The sequence below is a fragment of the Oryctolagus cuniculus genome, chromosome 6, assembly GCF_964237555.1.
Source record: "Oryctolagus cuniculus chromosome 6, mOryCun1.1, whole genome shotgun sequence".
NCBI lineage: Eukaryota > Metazoa > Chordata > Mammalia > Lagomorpha > Leporidae > Oryctolagus > Oryctolagus cuniculus.
The window spans coordinates 141,473,175-141,496,788 of record NC_091437.1 but is presented as its reverse complement, the minus strand read 5'-3'; the positions used below and the strand labels follow the sequence as shown (position 1 = coordinate 141,496,788).

Genomic DNA, 23,614 nt, shown 5'->3' with positions numbered 1-23,614 from the left:
GGAGCGGGAAGGCAGTGGAGGATGGCCCAGGTCCTTGGGCCCTGCACCTGCATGGGAGTCCAGGAGGAAGCACCGGCTTCGGATCGGCACAGTGCGCCACTGCAGCACGCCGGCCATAGCGGCCACTTGGGGGGTGAACCAACGGAAAAAGGAAGACCTTTCTCTGTCTCTCTCTCTCTCACTGTCCAACTCAGCCTGTCAAAAAAAAAGGGGGATTATTATTTTCAAATAACTTAGGAAAAGCCTAGCTTTAATGCATCATCACCACAATTTCTTTGTTTCAGAATTTGGCAAGTGTAAGAGTAAACATGCAATTTTTTCAACCTTGGCTATTCTCATTCCTCCATACTAGGCCCAGATCTCTTGAATTCTTAAGTACTTGCTGAGCAAGACCACATTAATTACAGTCAAACAAGACAGACACAGGAGAGCAGGGCCCTGGAACCTCATCTAAATACAGGAGTGCCACCTCTAGAATGCAATAAAATGAAGAAAAATCATGGCATATGAAAGAAAATAACAACAATGACAATGCCTAACATTATGAATGCTTTAAGACTTTAGATTCATTTCTAACATGATGTCTAAAGGGAAATAACACCCACTTATTGAATATTTTTAATAATATATGTGTTTTATGGATGTCAACTAATTTAATCACAACAGTTTTATGAGGTCACCTAACATATTATGACTTCATTTTTAGGCAAAGACACCAAATTGAGGGAAAAAAAAAAACAACTAGTCCTGGTCATCTACTTGGTAATGGTGGAGGTTTCAAGCCCAGAATCCAAATCTAGAGGTTATGCTGATACCTGTGCAATAAGGCAAGTGATGTTGTGAGCTTAGAAAGGGTCTCTAGAAGTGGGCTTACAGGTGTGCTTCAGTAAGTTGTGACTATTGATAAGTAATTTCAGAGAGCAGGCCCATTGTATGTAGTGATATTTGCCATCCTAACTCTAGGGTTTGAAAATTCAAGGGAATTCTCAGTAGTGTAGATCTTTGGGATTAGGAAGACTACTAAAAATGGTATTCGTAAGTGGAAAATAGAGGAAATGATCACCTGCATCAGGACAGTGTGGGAACTGAGACTCAGACACAAAGGAAAGCCTCTGTCTCAAGGTCAAGGCTAAACTGGCGGTAGGAGTGACTTTAGGTCAAGTGTGACAATGTCAGAGTGGTGACTTTTAAATCCAACCTGTCTAAACTGATAACCATGGATCTGAGAGATGGGCAGCGTAGGAGGCTCCTGTGGTCAAACAGCTCACTCTCCAGAGGAAGCTTGGCAATTCTCCCCAGGGCTGGCCTTAGCATTTCAGGATAGGCAAGTTATCATAGACAAGCTATTGTCTAAGCCAGGGTTAGCATAAAGCCAAAAGGAGAACTTGGGCTGCTTTGAGGTTCATTATCTTATTTTCCGCATCAAGCAATTAAAGCCTCTCTGGGATGGCCCAGACCTGTGTGTGAATCACTGAGTAAAAATGACTCAGGATACTGTATTTGACACTGATGGCTCGTTCAAAAAACACACCCACGTGTGGGAGCTTAGGTTCTTGAGCTCCTCCATTTGATCTGGAAGCGGTTGTCATGTTGGGCTGTACTTGATTTTCCAGATTTTGTTGGCTGTCCTGATTGATTCTTTCTCTCTCCTTTTCTACCATTAAATCTTTTACCTTTTTGGAGCTGGGGTCACCATGATCATTGGTGGGTTTTGATTCTTAATAAAATATACATTTCTTTGGAACTTTGAGGGACATCCTTCCTGTAATTACATCCTGGTTTCTGTCTTCCCCAAGCTACACAAAGCAGGAAAAATAACTTTATAAGTTTTTGTATTTCCTCTTTGCATTTGTTTTTGGGGAACAGAGTCATCAGTAAGAGAACAACAGAATGAATATCTCATAAACATTTGATGCCATTAAATAAAAGATTCTACTTATCTGGACATTGCAGATTCAGTAGTGAGGCAAATAAAATTTGTTCATCCTTAACCAATGCCATAGTGTAAGATCATAAAAGTAGTTTGTGCTAGAACCAGTTCCGTACCAAGCACATTACCAAAATAGAAGAGATAATACCTTTCAGCAATGCCATGAAAAATGGTGTTTTCAAGCCGTAATAGGATATTAAAAACCCTTTATAATCACAACTACTACTGACTATGGGTGAAAATTTTCTGCAGGCATAGGTCTACAGAAAGAGTATTCATTATTTACATTAAAAATTCCAGCATGACCTTTCTAACAGTGAAAGTGTGTGAAAATTTGCATGAATAATCAAAGGAGTATGCATTCTTTTGCATAATATCTTGGTTAGATTAGTTGCTCTTAGGCTGAGGGGTTGCAGAGTTCCCTTTGTCCAACGAGTGTTATATAATGAAGGGCTTGCACAAGTCAGACCTGCATTGGAGTCTTGTGTTCTCTAAAGCTTACCTCTTTCCTTTTCTAAACCTTTTATGGAAATTATATTGTTGGGGACCTTCTTTTGTTCTAAAAAAAATGGGGACACTAAAAACTAATAAAAAGGGAAATGTAAAGTTAACACATATGAAAACTGCTGGCATAACTGAGACAATGTGTAAGATGGATAAATACACCTGTTTATGCTTATATCTTGATGTAAGGCAGTTTGGTGTTATATTCAAGAGCATGACATTTGGAATCAAACCAGCAGGGCTGAATTCCATTTCTCACCCCAGCCCATATCATGTGATTTTTTGAGCAAGTTACACAATTTCTTTAAGCTCATATCATCACATACTCAAAACAGGAATTATAACACCTGACTGATAGAGTGGTGAGAGGATTAGATGAGAACATTTCTATAAGGCACCTAGATGCTGTCTAGCATATATGGTAAACACTCATTAAATGGTACCTCCTCTGTTGTTATCAGCCACATTTTAAAAAGATTCTTTTTCTTCAGGATTTCATATTGGTACTACTGATACATCAATGTGAAAGCACCCTTGTGGAGATGTTTTTATAAGCTGAACACCAACAAGGATTAGGAGAAGTAAATTCAGGTGGGTGTTTATGTTCCATTTATTAAGAGCCACAAAAAGTTTATTCCTAAGGGAGAAATGCTCATGACAGCATAGAACAAATGCTACAGATACAAGTTATAAATGCACATGGTCTTATTTCAAAATGTATTATATAGTATTCCAGCTATGTGATTTGGGGCGAGTGCCTTCGTCTTTAGATAACTCATGGTCCTCAGATGTAACATGGAATAACACTGATAGGTGAATTGAGAGAATGGCAGGATATGACCTATGTTCCTAAATTTGTGTATATGAAATGCATGAAGTTTATATACCTTAAAGAAGAGGTTTCTAGGTGAAATAAATAAATAAACATACACACATGTAAACAAAAAGAAGAGAACTTGTCACAGTGTCTGGCACAAGGTTATTGACTGATACGGGTTCATTCTTGAAGGTTGCTATCCTGAAGATTTCAAAATGTGCAATGGGTAGAGTTTTTTAAAAGATAGCTAAAAATAACGCAGTTTTTATCTCAAATTGCTCTGTCATAACATATGGTAGATGCTATTTTAGATCATCACATTTCAAACTTAAATGTTGGTGCCCTTTCTTCTATTGCATGTCACTTTACTTTTGACTCTCAGCAACTTAAAACTGAAACTCAGTCTCAGTGTGAGGTTTACCCTGTAATCAAAGTGCCAGTTTTCTTCAAAAAGTCCTTTGTGTATGAGGTTAGAATCACAAAAGACTAGAACCCTTTTCTGCCTTTTAAGATGGTAAGGAAGCATGCTGCACGAAATATTCCTTGCAAGACAATATTGAGATTTACATTATCAAAAATTCAAAGATCCTCTTTTCCAAAGCCGAAACCACCAGAGCCTCAGGACAATCTAGACAAGGCAAGATGCAGCCAGCCAAGCTGGCCAGTGGTATTGCTGGGGATGAGTTAGACGAAGAATCACCCTGGAGCAATGGTAGCTCTCAGAAGGGGGCCTGCCCTTCACAATTTAAGCTCTTTGAAGCTGCATTTCCTCCAAGCAATGAGAAGTCTTTGTGGTGATGGGAAACATACATTTATAATTACAGAAGAACACAGTGTACACTAGACATGGTAGAAAAGAATGCAAGGGTTTAGAGGGAAGCCTGACTTACACCCAGCCTCGCTCATGAGAATCTTTCCTGAAACACTGGCATTTCATCTTTGCCTAACTGATGACAGAGGCAACATTCCTCTATGGCCTCTTCTCTTTTCAGCGCCCCGTGTGACTCTAAGCAAACCAGGCCAGCACGGTGTCCTGGGGTGCTCTCTGCAAATCCAGCCGTTGGAAGAAGATGCATAAAATCATAAAATGATTTTAGTAACCTATGAACATATATGCTTTCAGAACATCTGAGAAAATGAATAAAATGAAATTGAATCTTGTCTAGAATATTTTTAACTCCTTTGAAGAAAGCTTGTGCTGATTGGCCTGTTCTACCTGATTTGTTACTTTTTATTGTACTTGTGGAATTAGCCCTAATATACTTAAGTCATACATTCATGCAACCTAAAATATGGAATAAGAAATACTCATGTTTGATTGATGAGAGAAAAAAGGTAATATTAGCAAGAGTATAAGCAGAGATAATTCAAGTGAATTTATTGCAATTTTAAATTCATTCTATATTTCCATATTTAATTAACAATTACTACAATTTTCTATTTTGAAATTTCAGTGGAGAATATATAAAATCATAAACTAATTAATTCAAAGTGTAAGTAAAGCTTCCACAGTGAACTTAAGCATAAACAAAAAAGCCTTCAGAGTGAGAAGCTAAGGGTTAAAAAATGGGGAATCATTTACTTAAGATACTGTGTAGGGTGCCTGCATGCTATATTGGACTGCCTAGGTTTGAGTATCAGCTCTGCTTCTGAGTCCAGGTAGTCAGTCTCTCTTTCTCTCTCTCTTTCTTTTTATCTGCCCCTTGAATAAATAAGTAAATATAAGTAAATGTTTTTTAAAAAGAAGCTGTAGTAAATTCTCAAAGAATTTCCTGCTGGGTGCCACATTATAGATAAACTATTAGGGACATAATATAAAATATTTCTGAAGCATCAATTTCTAAGCTAATAGCCAAACCCACCCTAAAGAGCAACAATGAACACTACAGTGTTAGGCTTTGTTGGCTGGTTGTCATTATACAAAAGGGTAGAAAAAGGGAAAGCTCTCGTTTTGGAATCAGTTAGACCTAAGGCTTACATTCTTGAGTATTACTCACTAGCTTCTTGAGTTAGCAGTCACTGAACCTTCCTAAACCTTACAAGTTCCTGCATATGATGAATATAAGAAAGAATTTCTACTGATATTTGAAGATCCATGTAACCAGCCTAGTTCAAGTATTAGCATACAATTAGTGATTAATAAATATTAGCTTTTTCTTCTTTATTTCTATCTTATGCCTTTTTTCTTCTGAAATATGTACATGCTCTGAAAAGAAAGACTGCTATAACTCTAAGAGCCAGTCTTGGTCCTTTGAATGCCAAGGTTTTTGGTCATTTCCTTTTCCCAGTTTATCTCTTCTTTCACGTGTGCATATGCATTTGTTCATGTGTGTGGATGTGAGTGCATATGTGTGCATGTGTATTGTTACCTGTTTCTGGATTTGCTCTTGCTGGCCACAAATAAGGCAAGTTAAGGGCCAAAGAGAGTCTTTTTATGCATAAATGGCTCTAAAGTTCAGTATGTGACTCATTATTTAATTGTGGCTTAATAGCCTACATAGGTCACAGGAGGTAAAACTCAAAAATAATGAAGCAAGTGCTTCATTGAATTGATGACATTATTATATTCATATATTTCAATTTCATTATGATGAAGTAGATGGCACATTTGTCTAGAAAATCTTGACTAGATTTTCTTCTTGACACCACTTCTGATTTATCTTTATGACTATACCTGGGTGTGTCAGTTTCACAGCTTCAAAATAGAAATCACAGAACAGTTGCCCTCTTCCCCACAGCAATTTTTCATGTTTAAATTCTAATTATATTGTAAGTAACTTGAATACCCTGATACCAAATCGAAATAGCATCTTGAACATTTCAAATGTATAATAAAAACCTCTGTTTCTGTCTGCCCTGCCTCCTTCTAATGTGTCATTTTAGAAATGTGATGAATTTGGCTATGGTTAAGGAAAAGAAACAAATCAGAATAAAAAGAAAAAGGAGATAATGTTAGTATGTAGCCAGTAGCACGTGTGTGTGTGTGTGTGTGTGTGTGTGTATTGGGAGGATGAAGGAAAGTAAAAAGCATTTTTGGAATGATAGGATTTCATCTAATTAGCAGTGAATTTGGTCCCAAAAACCATTGAAAGTAAGTGGCAGTGGGTTGACAAGGAGGAATTAATATCAAAATCAGCATCGCAAACAAACCAGGCCATTCTCTAGGTTATGTAGCTGCTGAGGACTGATAGAAAACAGAAATAGCTCATATTAGAAATGATGATTGTTCAGATAGCCAGTATTCTATTACATATAGATGGCATATGTGGAATATTTTTGTGGAAAAAATAAATGAAAAACTGATTATAGGGATCATAAGTGAGAACCACCTGGAAATGAGTGACAGTCATAATGAAGAACCAATGCTGTAGGTTTGACTGGAAACTCTGTGAGGCAGAGGATCATAAATCCTCTTTTCATCATGGTATTTGCCACAATGCCTTATGCAATAGGGGATTGGGGAATATTTGTTAAATGAATACAGTGTTAGCAGAAGGTATCTCTCTTGATGTGAAGAAGGTGCTGTTCCCACATAAACTGGAATACACCCAAATCCTAGGACATTAATTTCTGAGGCTTCCGCTTCCTTCTAACAGAGTTATTGTAACTCTTACAATCACAGGCATGGACAATCCACAAACGACTGATCACTTTCAAGTATCTGCCTTCATCACCTACAAGAGACCACCCATTGTAATCTCACATTAGTTGAATTCAGCCATTGTATTCTTGCTGAAGCACAAACCTTAATCTGAAGCTACTCCTCCCTTCAGCCAGAGGGAAAAATATGAAGACTTAACTCTATTGCATCACTAGATTGAAAGTGACTCAGGGAAGCTTGCTCCTGTATAGCTGTTTCAGAGAGGTTGACCATTAATAATGGCTACCATTTACTTAGCATTTACTTTATGTCATAAATTCTCCTGAGAATTGTACATAACTGTCATCAGTTAATACTCACATTAATTTGACAATCTGGGAAGTATTTTTGACTCATCTTAAAATGAGAAAATGGAAATACAGAGGTCAAGTAACTCAATCAGATGTTTAAAGGTAGAACCAGAATTTGAATTGAAGTCTGTCTGACATTGGATCAAGTCAATGTGTCAAACTATTTGTCTCTTTGACAATCAGTGAGAGGGATTAGTGACAAAGTCATCTCCACTTTACCAAATCTCAGCTTTTCTACTTACATCTACCACTCTCTTGAACTATCTCTGGAGTTTTTTTTTTTTGTTTTTTTTTTTTTAAATGCTGCTTCATTATAATGAGAACAGCTCTACTGAACTAAGAAAATTGAAAGGTTATTAATTTTAAAGTGTTCAAACCTCTTTGCTAGCTTTGACTTGAATTACTTTTGGCTCTCCCATGAATGCTTCATAAATCTCTATGGTGAAATGTGGCATGCTTAGGACTTCTACATACCCTGTCCCAGACACAATAGAAAAGGCACATGAGGCCCTGGAACTGTCTCTACTTTTTGTCCCCTCTTCTGTGCATAATTGACTTTGCTCTGGTATTTATTGGCTTCCTCCATTTTGTAAGAAACATGGCCACTGGGAGAGAGATGCCTTTCTTCCCTTAGACCAATTGGAAAACAAGGCAGAACCCTAGCCATCTCTGGTTCTGCATCTAGAATGATCAACAGTGGCTATGGCAGCAGCAAATCTCATCAGTACCCTATACAGCACAGGCAATGTAACAGTTTCTTACCAAGAGGGACTGACCAAACAATAGATCTTCCTTACAGGCTCATCAAGCAGTGTGCTTACATAATAAAAGAAATGCAGGCACTTCTAATGAAAGAAAAAGGGAAAGAATAAGAAATATTTCATTCTAAAGTCAAATTGGAACAATATAGGATAAGTCTTACTGTTATCTGCAGCTCCCTCCATTCAAGGAATCAGTTGGTAACTGGTGATATACCTGCTGGAATCAAAGAAGGGGGTCTTGTAATACTCTTCTAACATGACTGGTAGAATGTTATGCATTCGGTATTAATAAATCTGAAAGAAAAGAAGAAGGAGGAAAGGAAAGAAAAACAATGCAAGAAAAAAACAAACAATGAGGTAGAGTAAGAAAACACAAAATAATGACAGAAGAGGGTTAGGAAGAAAAATATATTGTCTTATAAACTCAATGACATTTGGCAGGAAGTAAATGACAAGAAGGATAAAGATGTATACAGATGCGAAAATGTAATCTACACCTGCCCTTGTTGGTCAGATATTGTGTAATCGTCTTATTTTTTCAGATTAAATTCCACATCATTTGATAGCATTTTGGGCTCTTCCAGAGAGTCAATAATAAGTGTTAAATTGGATTACACACATATATCCCTTACATTCTCTCTTCGTTCTAGCTCATCAGCTGGCAAGCAATTGCAAAAGCCATGCCAGGATCCCAAGCTCTTAACAGGCGTTGTTCTTATACTCTATATTTACCCTGCTTATTCTCAAGTGTACAAAGTAAGAAGTGTCACTTTCTGAAAATGGTGTTTTCTAAAAGTACAAAGTTATCTGAACCTATATGAACCTAAAAAAAGCCTTGGGTTGGGCTTCTGGTTTGAGGTTTGAATTAAAGCCTAGGTTATTCTTATTTTATCTTCACTCATTTTCCATCAGTAATTATACTGTGTCTATATCTCTGTCTTTCAAAGGAGAACATTATCCTGTGTTTGGATACAGTAAAAGTAAACTAAATTTTCTGCCCATCTGTCAAAATGAACCTGGCTAGACAAGTCTGCAGGTTCAAAACCCTCTAACTATGTGTATATTTGGTTCTCTTTGGTTGGTATCCATTTCTTGGTTTTAGCAGACCATATTTAGATAACAGAAAAATATCAGTAAGATGCCAGCTTCTTTCAAATCCCAATATTACACAAATAGCCAATCATAGGATAACAAGACTGATTTCTTTACTTTCAGGAAGAGAATCTTACAAATTCTCCTCTCTGAATAAATTCAATACATCTGTGATACTCATACCTCCTTCCAAGTGAGACAGACCTGCCTGTATTTCTATTAAAGGGGAAAAATTTCTGAAACCATATTTTGCATTACTATTACATCCTGACTTCTGCCTCCCTCCAACAGCAGTAATGGACATCTGACCCTAGTATAGACCATTTATAGCCTAGCCACATACATATGAAGTATCCCGCTTTGGAAGATGGTATAGTAAATGAATACCATCTCCAGGAATTTCAATTGAGTAATATAAAATGATATAGAGTTTAGAATAGAAGCCAACACTTCCAGGTAAGTTGGGACCCTGATTGTTCCTAGAAATACTCATACTACAAAATAATGGTCAAGATTATTGAGCATTTTCAACATAGGAGCTACTTTGCTATCATTTTATCTCTGAATTTAAATTATCTACTTATTTTTATCCTGTAGATTATGAAACCAAATACCTGATGAGATGAAATATGTTGCTTATATCTGAGCAGTTGGCTGCTCATACATTTTGGGTTCAAATTCAGAACTCTATCGTTTCATCCTTCTTGTTCCTTCACAAAATACCACATTGTTAGCTGGAGTTAGAAGGAAACAGAAGCAATGAAGGAGCAAAGTTAAGAAAAGACACAGCTGATAAAAGGAATATGCCATTTGGTATTGAGAAGAAAATGAAGTTACAGCTGTAGAAAGTTGTTATGTTAACTTAATGGTCACTAGCTTAAAAGCCCAGAGTTGAGTGCTCTTGTTGTTCCTGAAACTAAAATATTTAGCCTGTATTCCTAAGGAAGTCTCCTTCCATGCTTTCTACTTTGAGGTGATGGTAAGAGTCCAACCTTCAGTTTTTCCCCTGCACAATATTTTTAAGGAAAACTAATTTCCATCTTGAGCTACCTTGAATGAGCGTCCAGATCTCTCAACAGAAAATCTAATTCAAAGAGAGACTGCCACCCTAGTGAATTCTACTTATTTGTTTATTCATAAATGTGCTTATCGATGAGCATGTTAATATCTGTACTCAACACAAGAGAGTCATAATAATTTCTCTCTTGAAGCATCAGAGGAAAGATATTCTTCTCCTTTTATATAGAGACAATGTAGAGATATGCAACTCTGTGAAATGTACTCATGGAAACAGCTTCCCTATTTATCCATACATTGGAATATAAGGGACTAATATGACAGAAGGAGTAATCCTAAGCACATTGAGACATTTCAAATGATTTCCAAAGTATGTTAAATGGGAAACAATATGAACAGCAATGTAACCAAAATATTTTGTGATCAGATAGTACAGAAGATCATCAGATATCTGTATTTGGACTTCTACTGATGAAAGAATTTAAAAATGAAAGACATTGTAGTGGATATTTCATAAAAGGTATAGTCTTTATTTTGTATAGAATATCTTTTGTTTTATGGAAAATAATGGCAATAGTTGTAGTTATGTTTATACAATCAGAATCTGACAAAATACGTATTGTTGCTAACAAATGTTGATCTCCAACATTTCTCATTAAAGTAGATAAAATATCAAATTCCTGGTGTTGAAGATGATCATTATAGCAAAGCTTATGGAAACTTTTGGAGATTAGAAAGGAAGTATATAGATAATAAGAGTGAAAATGACATCATTGGGTTCATTCTTTAGAAATAATATATAATAAACAGTTAAGAAGAAGGAGAAAAGATACCTTTGAAAACTTAAAGACCTTAAGATGTTTTAAATTCAAAGTACAGTCAAGCTTTTGACTATGGATATATACTGTCATGAGATTTTTTTTGAGCTTTTCTTATTGTTTATTGCAATTATATTTGTCTATTTGCTATGTGAATGCATGACTGAGTGATTGATAAGTCAAAACCCATAAAGTAAATGTCTAGGGTCAATTTTTTTTTTAAAAAAAGATAGCTAATCTAACCACAGAATTTCATTGATTGAAAAGAGAAATATTGCAGCTCCCCATAATAAAGTCAATATTTCAACATGATAAATATCCATTTTAAAATGGTAACACTAGGGTTGGCATTGTGGAACAATAGGTTAAGTCACAGCTTGTAAAGACAGTAGACCATATCCCATAGCCACTTCTACTTCTTGCTTCTTTTCTTTTCCAGTTCTTTGCTAATGTTCTGGGAATGTAGCAAAAAATGATTAAAGTCTTTAGACCCTTGCACTCCCGTGGGAGACCTCAGTGGAGTTCAAGGCTCTGGGCTTCCACCTGTTCCAGCCCTGGCTACTGTGGCTATTTAGAGAGTGAATTAGCAGATGAAAGATATCTCTCTCTCTTCCCCCTCCCCCTATTTCTATCATTCTGCCTTTTAAAAAAAAATCTTTTTAAAAAATGGAGACTGCTGAATAATGGCAAATGGTGGCTACTAAACATTCTGATACATGTTTCTGCCAGGTTCTGGCCAAGCCACTAGATTGTCCTATCAAATTTTGAGAAACAAGCAGAAACTCAGAGAGGGAGAGACAGGTTCTAGAACACAGCACAGAATCAGAACAGGTTGAAATCTCAAAAATGGCCCCGTCAGCTTTGAGATTCTTTCCTGGGATAAAGAGCACGTTTTCCCAATGTAAAAGACCCTTTCCCATCTGTTTTAATATCCTTAAAGTTTCAATTATTTTCAAGTATCCTCCTTCTTTCCTTGTTTTCCTTCCTTCCTTCTCTCTCTCCTTTTCCTCCTCTCCTTCTTCCTTCTCCTCCCCCTCCTCCTCTTTCATTTTGCCCATTCTTTTCTTACTGGTTTTAAGTGGCACTCCTTACCATGTGAAAGTTTTCTTTCCTTTAGTCATTTTTTTCCTCTGCAGTTTCAGTTCACATTTCCTATAACAGACAGAATGAAGAGAATATGTACTTTATTATACAATTCTTACAATATTATTGTTATTGTGATATAAGAAAGTATATATGAGGAAATGACTCAAAATTACATTGGAAAGGCTGATGATTATAGTCTTGGAAATAGATGACATAAAATTCAAGTATGGCTTTATTCTCAATACTACGTAATAATTCAGATAGGACTGAATCTGAGATTGAGATAATTCAATCAGAGTAGACATTTATCTCCTGTTATTCTGAAAACAGAATTTTACATAAATGACTTATAGATACGATTGGATAAAAAAGAAGAAAATCTGAGAAATAATATTTAACCTTCAAAGAGAAAAGTATAAAGAACAAAGATTGCATACAAGCAAATGCACAACTGAGTACCTCTTCTTTCAAGCAAATAGGAAAGAAATCATGTTTATGCAATATTTATACTGATAAAGTAAAGGGGAAAACTCCTCTTCAGTGCTAATCTTAAAAAAAAGGCAGAACTTGTACAAAAATTCTTCAAAATATTATTTATTTAGAAGTTGTGTGAAATAACTTCTAATATTGACCCACTGAGGTAAAAAGAATATTTAATAAATGTGGAAATATTTTACTTTGTGGAAGACACTAAATATCAGGTCTGGGTCTTCAAGAGATCTGTTTCCTATGACTGTTGTGGCAGGCCAATTTACTACAGAAGGTGTGTTATAAAACTGGATGTTGGGGCAAGCAATTAGCTTAGCGGCTAAAATGTCCAAATCCCATCTCAGACTGCCTGGCTTTGAGACCCAGCTGTGTTTGCTGATTCCTGTTAATGTGTACCATGGGAGGCAGCAATAATGGCTCAAGTAATTGAGTACCTGTCTCTCACATGGGAGACCTGGATTGAGTTCCTGGCTCCCGACTTTGGCCCTGGCCCAGCCCCAGCTGTTGCAGACATTTGAGGATTGATCTAGGACATGGGAGTAATCTCTTTCCCTTTGTCTCTCAAATAAATAAATAAAACTAAATAAACCTGGATGGTTGAATTTTATTTGTAGTGTTTAGAAAAACAGTATAGACAATGATGGTCCTGGAAGAAGGATTTCCAATGGATTACTGAAGCAGCATTTGAAACCTGTTCGTTTCTTTTATCATGTCTGAAAGAAAAGCAAAGTCATTATTCTGGTCTGCCTTCTGATGGGGAATAAACACTGTTGAAGCAGGAACCAGATGGCCAATATAAGCCAAGTATTGCATTTGACCCTGCACTCAAGTTTCCTTTAGGAAACAACTTCCATACTCAGTTTAACAGTGCATGTAACTAGTAAAGGATGATCTGGTGGGAGTCAAACCAAGTGCCTCAGAGCCTTGTGTTTCAAAAACAAGAGGTGGATTAGTGAATATAAAGGAGAAAGTTCGCTTTTCAGGTGTCTAGAACAGATAAAATTATTAGAAGGAATATTTAAAGGTATGTGTATTTCACTATCAAATTTATCAAGGAGAATTAAGAATTAAGGTAATTAATTTATCAAGGAGAATTAAGGTAATTTATCAAGGAAAATTATTTATTTTTATTTATTTATTTGAGAGACAAAGGGAGAGAGATTGCTCCCATGTCCTAGTTCAATCCTCAAATTTTATCAAAGTGATAACAATAATCATATTTCAAATATCTGGATGGTGTATATACAGCAAATTTTTGAATGTCTACACATCTATATTTGTATATATGTATCCAGTTCATGAATCTAATGCAAATTTTGACTCTGAAAGCTTATAACGAGCCTAGAGAAGTAATAGGCCTTTCATTATTTTTGTAGTGAGAAGAAAATTCATGGTGAGGGAGATGTTGAAGAAGTCCATAAAGGGACACAGGATGCTGGCTCTTAGGTGCTGCTAATTCTAGATGACTGTTCACCAAATGATGTGTCCCACCACCCCATCAGTCTCCATCAGGTCGAGTTCTTCTGGGAGTCAGTTGAAAGGGGCTTGGATTTACATTTCTAAGCTCCATCAGTGGAGCCTCGTGAATGAGAATAGATCACTGCATGTGTCTTTTAGTAGCTGAGCCTTGTTCACTCTGTATTCTCTACCCCTAGCCCACAATGCAGATGAATGTGAGGACCCGGGAAACCTCCCTTGGAGGATGGGAGAGCCAAGAGTGGGAAAGGCCTTGGAGAAGAGCCACCTGCTGATTACACATCCGCATTCGGTCTTTATATAAGCCATAAATTAACATCAGCATTATTAGTTCCTTTGGAAGAGTACCTAGCTCCACTCTCATCAATATCTGAAACATCTTTTACTTGAAATTGAATTTGGCTTGATTTGTGATTGAAAGTGAACATTCCAAATAAATTGTCCCTAAAATCAAAGAGCATTCTGTCATCAGAATCCCTACAGTAGTGACATTTCTTGCCATCTGTGGTCCTCTTTTCTGTTTCTCTGAAGTTAATGCCACTTAACAATATACACTATTTTCTGCACAACAAGATATAGGAGTTTTGTACTGCTAAAATGTCTTAATATTTTGCTTTGTATTTTTCTAATAGCAGTGTCTGATGTGCAGAGAAATCTGATATTTAAGGGGCTATGTTAACACTTCTTCTTTATCTTTGTTTAATGTTTTTGTTTTCTACAACTTTGCAATTTCATTGGGTTCTTTTGTTCCAGAGAACCTGCAATGAAATTGTGAAAACAAATAAACAAAAGGATCTATTACTATATATAAATAGCACATGCCATTTGTTTTGTCAAAATAAGAGGCCATTGATGTTATTAAGTCTGTAGTTTAGGAGATAGTCAACTAAGTTATGCTTTGCATCAATATTTTACTGTATTTCACAAACATCATCATAAAAATAATCTGGTTCCAATGCTAGAGAATTACTATATATCCTATGATATGATCAAATTCTTTGTTTTAAAATTTACGTATTGAAAGTCAGAGTTAACAGAGATAAAGGGAGAGAGAGAGAAAGAGAGAGATTCTCCACCCACCGGTTCACTCCCCAGATCGCTGCAATGGCTAGCACTGGGCCAGGCTGACACCAGGAGCCAGGAGCTTCCTCTGAGTCTCTCACATGGGTAGTAGGGACCCAAATACCAGGGCCCTCCTCTGCTGCTTTTCCCAGGCCATTGTCAGGAAATTCGATCAGAAGTAGAGCAGCTGGGACATGGAGCCCATAGGGGATGCTGGCATCACAGGCAGTGACTTTATCAACCACTCCACAACACTGGCCCCTAAATGACCCCTAAATGACCAAGCTCTAATAGGATACCTTTGGAAATAGAAAATTCTGTATTAGATAATGTATGTTGGATCTATCATACATCTGTAAGTGTAACCAATAGGTCTCATGTTGCCTTGCTGGCAATATATTCTCTTTACTCTCAATCACTTCCTTTAGCTTAATTCTGTTGAGCCAAAACCCTGGTACAGCAATAGCCCAAGACTGCAGCCTTAAAATCACCACACTTCTCTTCTCACTCTTCCCAAATGATCAAAATTATATTATCTAAAGGCCAGATGTCAGGATGAAACCATTCAATATGGTAGACAATTACAATGATGCACTAGTTCAGAATCTAGGATCAGACTGCAAATTTCCCCTAATTAGCTGAATGACATTTGAATTGATCTCTGAGTCTCAGTTACTTCACCCAAAATTTGTAACCAGTAATGCTCACATCACAGGGAAAGCATTTGTTAAGGAGACTAAACCTATACTCTCAAGAAATGGTAGTTATTATTATTATTGTCTTCAGGAGTCATTGTGATATGAAAGAAAACATTTGTCAAAGTCCAAATAAAACCCTCCTGGATTAATTTAGTGCAAAGAGAGGCAATATGATAAAAAATACATTAAAGAATCTAATTATGATGGCAGAAATTTTATTAGAAAAGAATTGGAAAGAAGGGGAATAGGTCCCATGAGCAATGAGAAATCATTACTTAAAATCTCTCCTGGAAGATTTTAGGGCATTTAGTGCAGCAGTTGACACTTGGGATACCCAAGGCCCATATTGGAGTGCCTGGGTTTGAATCCTGGGCTCCACATCCAATTCAAGCTTCCTGCTGACATACACCTTGGGAGACAACATTGATAAGTCTCAGGTCCCTGCTACTCACATGGAAGATCTGGATTGAGAACCAGCCTCACTAATTAGGCCTGACCCAGCCCTGGTTCTTGTGGGCACATGGGGAGTGAGCCAGTGGTTGGAAGATCTCTCTGTTTCTCCCCCTCTCTCTGTAACTCTGACTTTCAAAATAAATAAAAAAAAATTTTTTTTAGAAAAAGGAAGGGAGGAAGGCAGGGAGGGAGAGAAGAAGGAAGGAAGGAAGAAAAAAGGAAGGAAGGAATTTTTTTTGTTAATCTACCCTTCTGTTTATCGAAGAGAAATTTCCTGGTGATCAGGAAAGGGTTTTACCTCACTGTTTCTCAGTTTTCATCATTATGTCATTTGCAAAACTGCCTGGGACACTCCCCAATCCTCCCTGAGCAGATGAATATGTACTCATAGCTGAACATTTAGCTTAGTCATTTCCTCCATTGACCTCTGTTGACCTCTTAAAACCAAGTTGGGTGTTCCTCCTATGTCCCGCCATACCATACTCATTTTGGCAGTTGCTGCACAAATCACATTGATGAAATGGTTCTTATTATTTTTGTAACACTGGATTGTAGAGTTTTTGAGAACAAGGAGCTTCTTTTGTTCAATACTGTTATTTTTCATGCCCAGTGGAGTTCTTAGATCACAGGAAAAATTTAAAATATTGTCAAATGAATGAAAGAATAAAGTGAAATTTGGTAAGATAGACCACTGGTTGACAAATGTAAAGGAGAATAAATTAAAATAAACAATAAGCTTACATTAAAAATATATGGACCTAGAAACATGAAAATTATCGGGACGCATTATCCTTGTCTGAAATTTAAAAGGCTGCAGATTAACTGCTTTATATTTGATCAGTTATCAAGTGGTAGCAAACTGCTTCTGATAGGTTCCAAGAATACAGGAGTAGGGAAAGAAGGTTCCTGACTTCAGAGAGTTCAAAACATAGTAGGAGAAGAACAAATATTAACAGTCAATAGCAATATAATATGATGAGTGCCAAATAATGCGAAAGATATTCACCTACCTCAAATTTAAGCATGTTCCAAAAAGCCTTCTCAGACAGCGTAATGCCTGAGTTAAATCTGAAAGTTGCGCAGAAAGAGGAACAGGCAAGTAGAGGTGATCTCTGGAAAACAAGCTCCATTTTTATCATGAAGCTGAGTTGAACATGAACTGGCTACGTAATGAAGAGGAATATATTGGCTCGTAGAACTAAAGTCTGGTAGATACTTTCAGAAATGGTTAAGTTAGGAGGCTGAAATATTATCTTCAGAGCTCTTCTACTTATCTATCTATCTAATCATCTATCCATATCTATATTTCTATCATCTCAGTCTCCTGTCTCTGCTTTTCACTTTGTCAACTCCTTCTCTTCATATTTTTACTTTATGGGAGCTAGACAGCCATCAGCAGCTGCAGGGTACTTCCTCCAGCTTACCCTATCTCATGAATTCTGTTAAGATGAGAACTTCCTGCCACCGTAATGCTTCCAGGAGAACCTGAGAATCAAGTTGCATTGGTCTGGCTCATTGAAAACCCATTTTCTCAGAAGTCAGTGTGGCCAGAGAAATAAACTGTTCTGCCAGGATGTCTTGAATCTGCTGTCCAAAGCTGGAAACAGGGGGCATGGAATCAAGAGCAAAATTGGAATAGGAGCTAATACCTAAACAAGGTAGGGATGGGCATCAGCCATGCAAAAGTGCTAGGTATTCATTACATACACACACAGAAACACACATCAGTGAATCTCAGATATCTCTTCTATGTATCTTTAGCAAAGAACTTATTCTTCAATATTTTAATACCGCTGCATGTATATCCTCATCTATTATACCACCTGGTTGTACAAGCACATACATACAGCAAATCACAAATAAGAACTTGGAGTAAACAACAATAACAACAAAAGGACATCTTTGAAAATGTATAATGCCAATAAGTATGATTATACTTTTCAGTAGAATCTATGCTATCAAGGTTTGGTATGCATTGATGCTTTATTATTTGTATTCATGCCTGGCTCCATCATGCATATTCTATTTGCATACATGATTATGTGTGAATCATTAGCAAGTGCAATATGGACAGGACTTATACTCTGTGGTTATGAGCTTTCACAGGTAGGACTCACTGCTCACTGTTAAACTAGAAAAGGTAATAAAGACCATTCTCTCATTCCATAAATAAGAAATTAAAGAAAGCAAGGCTGAAGACTTTTAAAAATTTACAAAATTGATAGTGATTTACTAAAACACCAAAAGACACTTCTGAAACAGAAAATATTTCTTGGCCAGGACATCTCCCTCACAACTTTATGTACATGAAAAACAGAGGGAAATAAAGAAGAATCACATGCCCCACTTTCAGCTAATATGAAAAGTCTACATTCTATAACACCTAAACATACAGTACAGCACATAAAAGTGATGAAGGTCCATTAGTGTAAAGCCAGAGGAGATTTTATTCTCTAGTTTCACTGTGAATTAGACTAGGCTGTGGTCATAATTTATAGATCCTCAAGCACAGAAATTGTGGGGAAACTTGACCACACTGTAAAACAAAGATCTGTGTCTAATTTTGCCACTGCAAATTCTTGAAGAAATGTGACAACATTTTCATATCACATATTTCTACTTCTGTCTTGTACACCAGAAGAAATGGATGAGTAATTCAGCTGAACACTCAGCTTCTGTGTTTCAAATGCTAATCAGAACATTTCATGGGACTTACTCAGATAAGGCGCTTGTGACCAGCTCTTGGGTCCAGAACTCTTGTGACTCTTGTATTTTTCCCTATGCAGGAGAAGATGCAGCACAATTTACACTTATTATAATATGCAGGAGAAAGTTTTAAAATATTGCTGTATTTTGTAAATATAAATAATGGGTAGATAGAATATTAGTAAAAATTAAAATAATAAGCCACATATATATTTTATTTTTTTGCCAATTGAAACATATAAAAGTTTTGCTGCTAAACATGAGTGTTGTACTACAGGTAATATTCTACTACCAAACATTTGATGACACATATTCATTTTCTCCTTTAAAATATTTTTCAGATCCAGAAAAGAACAGCAAAAATATCACAATCCATCCTACAGAAAATAACTCTAAAAATAGAATGACATCTTATATCTGTTTTATTTCTTGTTAAAACCTCTAGTTCCTGAATCCCTGGAGTGTAGTCTACCCTACTATGTTCTTTCTTCTTTCTAGAAGTTCATTCTAATGCTCCTCATTGACACAGATAATGTATGTAACTTGATAAAGTAAATATCCTTATATTTTTATTTTGGGGCTTACTTTACCCTTGCTCAGGAATGAACCATTATGCCTTAATGTATGGCTTCTTCAGTTATTTTTCTTTGACGTTAGTTTACCCATAGTATCAAAAGAAAAAAATCCCTGTAGGCATTCACAGTTATATTTTACTCTAATTACAGAATTCTTCAGCAGTATACTCTGAAACTTTAACTTTCTGAAATGGATGTTTTTGGGGTAGATTAAGGTGACAGCTATAACACTGGGTTGGACTTTGAAGTGTTTAAAAATTCCTCCCCACAAGATAAGCCTGAACCTGAATTTCAGCCAAGAGTCTGTAATTGCCTGAAAGTGTGATGTGTTCCATTTGTTTCTTCAAAGTTTCTTCCATTTTATCCACAGAGGCAGAATGTTCCCCTTCCTCGTTCATCATTTCCATAACATTTTCCTACCATAGAGTTTGGGGGGGTGGAGTGTATCATTGAGTTGGTTGATATAACTGTGGATTAGCCAGCCAATCAGTACTTAATTACCTGTGAGATGTATTTATAGTGCTTTTACCAAGAAATGTTTACTGCAGGTTGTCCGTTCCTAGACAAAAGGAGCCCCCATGAAATTATCAGGAGACAACACAAGCAGGGTGTGTTTTAAAAGCCAAACTAGAGGGCCTGGCGCTGTGACTCACTTGGCTAATCCTCCGCCTGCAGCGCCAGCATCCCATGTCCATGTGGGCGCTGGGTTCTATTCCCGGTTGCTCCTCTTCCAGTCCAGCTCTCTGCTGTGGCCTGGGAGGTCAGTGGAAGATGGCCCAGGTGCTTGGGCCCCTGCACCCGCATGGGAGACCAGGAGGAAGCGCCTGGCTCCTGGCTTCAGATCAGCATAGCGCCGGCTGTAGCGGCCTCTTGGGGGGTGAACCAACGGAAGGAAGACCTTTCTCTCTCTCTCCCTCTCACTCTCTGTAACTCTACCTGTCAAATAAATAAATAAAAAATCTTAAGAAAAAAAGCCAAACTAGAAGAAATCGAACAATGAGTAAAATGATTTTTAAATCACTTTATGGACATATATTTATATGAGATAAGAACCATCCATTTCAAGTGTATAATTTCTAGTAACATGATAGTATTGCACAACCATCACCATAAATCTATTCTAGAATATTTTCATCTCCACCTGAAAGATCCCTTATGCCCATGTACATGTAATCCCCATTCCCATCCCCAGGTAGCCATTAACTACTTTCTGTAGCCATAGATGTTATTTTTCTGGAAACGTCATATAAGTGGAGTCATATACTATTTGGGCTCTAAAAGTTTGACTTTATTTACTTAGTAATATCTTTTAGGTTCATTCATGATATAGTATATGCTAATGGTCTCTTCATTGCTGAGTCATATTCCATTGTATGGACTGATTTTAAATAGAAGTGATTTTAAAACTCTGTTGTTCATCAAACCCTTAAAAGCTGTAAAGGTTGGTGAGTGATTAAGCCTAGTTTCCACAACAATCAGTCAATGCAAGGGACCCTATGGCTAAAAAAGGTTTGAAAACCACTCATCTGTGGGACACCACACGGTTCATTTGGACCATAATGGGACAATTTTTTTAATTGGAGTTCTGTTACTATGTACTGTGTTGCTCACTTGAAAAATAGTAGGGGATAAAGGAAACATAGCCTCTGTACTGTGACCCCTCATAATTGTCCTTCAGAGGAGATGAGCTTTAAACAAATACAATATTTGGTTCAAATTGAGACAAAGACTACTAAAGCAAATCATGGGTCACTGTAAGGATGAGCAACAGAGCCATTCAGCCTCGTCTGAGACTCAGGGAAGATTTTCCTGTAGGACTTGAATTTAAGCTGAGATCTGAAGGACAAAATATTTGGACAGGTTTACTAAAAACAAAGAAGTGAGTGTTCTGCTCAAAGAAAACAGACTTGGGAAGGATTGATGCACTCAGGGAGCTGAAAGGATGCCAGGGTGGAGAAGTACGTGATGCAGAAAGGGGCTGGGGAAGTAGCAGAGGCCAGTTCATGACAATTGGGGGGGGGGGAGCTTGAGAATTGATGCGGCTTGTAGTATATGAAGTAAGATAGTAGTATGATTGCCTTTGTGTGTTCTAAAAAAAAATTCTGACTATTGTATAGAGAATGGACATTTGAATAATCTCAACTATTGTAACTAGTAAAATGAGCTCATTTTAAAGGAATTTCACAGGTAATTTATCCCCTGATACCTAATGTATCCTCATTCCCTTGAACTGTGTCTGCTCTTCTGGGTATTTTTCCAACAGATTTGAAATCAGGAGTTTGAAGAGATGCTAGCACTCCAGTGACATTTGCAGCAGTAGTCCAAAATAGCCAAGATGTGGAAACAGACAAATGTTCAGCAGTGGATAAATGGGTTAAAAATTTGCAGTCTATACATGCAATGAAATATGATTCAGTCATAACAAAGAAAGAAACCCTGCTATACACAAACCTATGAACAAACCTTGAGGACATTATGCTCAGTGAGATAAGCCAGATACAAAAGAACAAATACTGGAGGATTTCATGTGTATGAGTTTATCTAAAATAGTCAAACTCACAGAAGCAGAGAACAGAACGTAGCTGCCAGGGGATGAGGGTTGGGAGAAATGGAGAGTGGCTGGGAGGTTTCAGTTATGCAGGATGAATACATTCTAAGATGCGTTATACAGTGTTGTGTCTGTAGTTAACAACACCATGTTGTATACCTAAAAAGTTTCAAAGGGTATAGATTATGTTAAATGTTATTACTACAATAAAAAGTAACTATTGGGCAAATGAATAAATAATAGTAGACAGCCTCCCTGAATTTAAGGATGGTTTACTTTTCCTATAAATGATTCTTGGTTGCCATAATGGTGAAATAATTCTAAGCATTTGCTTGCTAATATGTTTATTGAATAGCATGAGTGAATTAAGAGGTAGCATGTGAAGAATAACCGATAACTCTGAGTCTATACAGGCAATGCATCCCTATTTCATCACAGTAAAAGAAATAGTAAGGATTCCACAGTGATTCACTGTTCATATAGCTAAGATAGCACATTGCTAACTTCTGTTCAATTAGAAATGCAAACCCACATAACAACAGAACAAAACCAACCAACCAACCAACCAAAGAAACCATTGATTATTTGAAGAAGAGTACAAAGAATCAAGTAGACTTTTCCTGATGTCAAAAATGATTTGGGCTTCTGACTCTTGCTCCTGGTAAAACTGTATGGAAGAATGTTATTACATCATGACTGTTCAACACCTGCTGAGCAATGTCTTCTTTCATCAACCTTGAAATTGGTCCTTTCATCTCCAAACTCTGCAAAATGTAAAAACGTTTCCCTCTGTTCAGGACTATCTGGAGTGTAGAAACAGATTCCAACATCCCCTGCTGACATGTTTACCAGGAACACTAGTTCTGCTGTCTTCCCCTATGAAAAACACCATCACCCTTTTCAAAGCAAAAAACTAACATCTTAGGACAGCAAATCTGAGAGGTTCTTTCAAATTAGCACCAGTTTTCTTTTTTCGTTTTAGTATTTTAGAAGTCCCTACTTCTGAAACATGCGTGAGCCATTTTAGAATTTATTGTGTCAAAAATCTGAACTAACTACCTGCCACCATTCATCAAAAGCTTGGAATGGGTTTATACTAGGCATGAAATGTCCCTCTGGATTTTTAATAATGGATTAATAGTGCTAATAAACGTTTGGGGCAAATGAAGAAAATATGGTGGGATGTTTATTAGACTCACTTCTAAGAACCTGGTAAAATTAAATGGAATCATTTAATGATTGAATGTGCTTGTTTACATTTCCAAGCTGATTAACTTAAATTTAATCTTTGTTTTCTTTCATTAGATGCTGTGGAAGTTCTGTCATTACTTTAATTAGATGCATTAATAAGGTTTTAAGACACCTCTGCACACAACTATTTGCAAATTCAAGAAAACGAACCTAAATCTGCTAGGTGGAAGTCTTATTTCCAGTGTGTTAGCTGGAAGTTAGTTACATTTTTAAAAGTCTTTAAAAATATTGCTTTTAATGTATGTATGAGAGTGTTTACTGGAATCAGTAAGGAATCATAATCCATTTTAGTTCTCATTTAGATCTCAGAATGTACTGCAGCTCCCAGTAGGAACTTAAGATCCTTATCTGCATTTCATGTAATGAGCCTAAACACCACA

At 36.8% G+C, this 23,614-nt stretch overlaps 1 long non-coding RNA gene across 1 annotated transcript; it reads left to right on the top strand.

Moving 5' to 3' along the window:
• The first annotated feature begins 732 nt into the window (after window positions 1-732).
• Window positions 733-14,380, top strand: LOC138849969 (uncharacterized). Its single transcript, XR_011389303.1, has 3 exons — window positions 733-827; window positions 2,926-3,025; window positions 14,121-14,380. It is a non-coding gene; the product is annotated as an uncharacterized lncRNA (long non-coding RNA).
• The last annotated feature ends 9,234 nt before the right edge of the window (window positions 14,381-23,614 follow it).